The sequence below is a fragment of the Halyomorpha halys genome, unplaced genomic scaffold (genome assembly GCF_000696795.3).
Source record: "Halyomorpha halys isolate HHAL.00 unplaced genomic scaffold, Hhal_1.1 Scaffold890.1, whole genome shotgun sequence".
Lineage (NCBI taxonomy): Eukaryota > Metazoa > Arthropoda > Insecta > Hemiptera > Pentatomidae > Halyomorpha > Halyomorpha halys.
In genome coordinates this window covers 454,208-455,803 of record NW_027106803.1, presented here as the reverse complement: position 1 = coordinate 455,803, position 1,596 = coordinate 454,208, and positions in this window count along the sequence as shown.

Here is a 1,596-nt window from a genome sequence, read left to right as displayed (position 1 = left end):
TAAATAAAATTTTATCCCTTTTTATATCTTAATCACCTTAAGAATCTTTTTGATAAACTCGAATACTCATTCCACTTAAATGTAAAGGTTTCAATAAGCAAAAACAAATGAAAATCTTTAAAGAAATTATTGGTTTATTGTGCACACACACAGAGCCAGTCCTACTCAGATGTCCTGCGAAAGGTGAGAGAAGATCCGGCGATGGTGGAAATGGCCGCTTCAATCACAAAAGTCCGGAAAATTAATAAAAGCGACCTCTTACTCCAATTGGACCGGAAGAAGGAGCAATCTCTTGCTGCACTAAAAAGCTCAATGGAGGGTGGGGGGCATGGGGGCTAGGCGAACGGGCAGAAGTACGGACTCGGACAGAGGAGTCCCTTTTCGAGCTTCGTGATTTGGATGATCTCACCACCAAAGAGGAGGTTGCGGAGGCCTTTAAACCTCTTCTGGGTGAAGAGTCAGTGCCCATCAAAGCAGTTAAATCTATACGTAAAGCCTTGGAACCACGCAAACGGGGGTCATTTCACTTCCGGTTCTGCAGGCTAGGAAGATCATGGCTCATGTAAAAGTCCGAGTAGGACTGGTTGTTAGCCGTATACGAGAAAGACTCGTTTCCAGTTCCAAAGTGTTTCTGTGCCGGGTATATGGACACATATCTCGGAACTGTGCTAGAAAGGATAGGACCTCCCAATGCCGAAACTGGTAAAGCGGGTCACAAAGCTTTTGACTACGACCAGAAACCCTAATGCGCATTATGTGGGGGATGCCGACTACCCCAGTGGAAGTAGTAAGTGTATAGCTTTCCGTTCAGCATTGAAAACCATGACGCAAATCCAACAACATCGTAGATGAGGATACTCCAGTTGAATTTGAACCATTGCGAAGCTGCCCAGGATCTCCTTTACCAAACGGTAAAGGAACAGCACATTGACGTCGCTATTCTCTGCGAACAATATATGTGAGGGCCAATCCGTGTCTATTGATGATTTTCACCGAACCTAGTAAAACACACACACACACACACACCCGTGTGGAGTAGCTAGTCTTCCATCGGGCGCCCCCCCCCCCCCAGGCGGTGGATAGGAGTATTCTTACCAGATAATGCGGGAACCGGTAAAATAAAATACCCGGGGTGGACCAAAACTAGATTCAAATCTAGACACGACGGTTCCTAGTATAGGCGGCGTACTGGACATCGTCTGTTCCTCAGGTTAGAGGCGGCTGTTTCAAAACCTGGCAGGAGGTATAAAATGCGAAAAATAAAAATTCTGTGATGGAAAATAATGTCAATTGAGCTACATTGCAGGGGCACAAAACCCCAGTACCGCCGTACTGAATTCCGTTTCGGAATGCGAAAGCGGGTTCCCCGGCGTCGTCATCATATGACCGCAGTGCTGCAAAGGTGGGAGACTTGGCCGTATTGCAGAATCTTGAGAGCTACTCTCCTTCATTCGCTTCAAGAACAATGTACACCGCAAGATAAGAAATTATGCCTGGACTTGAAGAATTACCTTCGGGAATTCTGTGATGAACACACAGAACACCATCTGATGAAGCTACAAAATGAGGTGAACTCCAGTTTAAATAGGAATCATG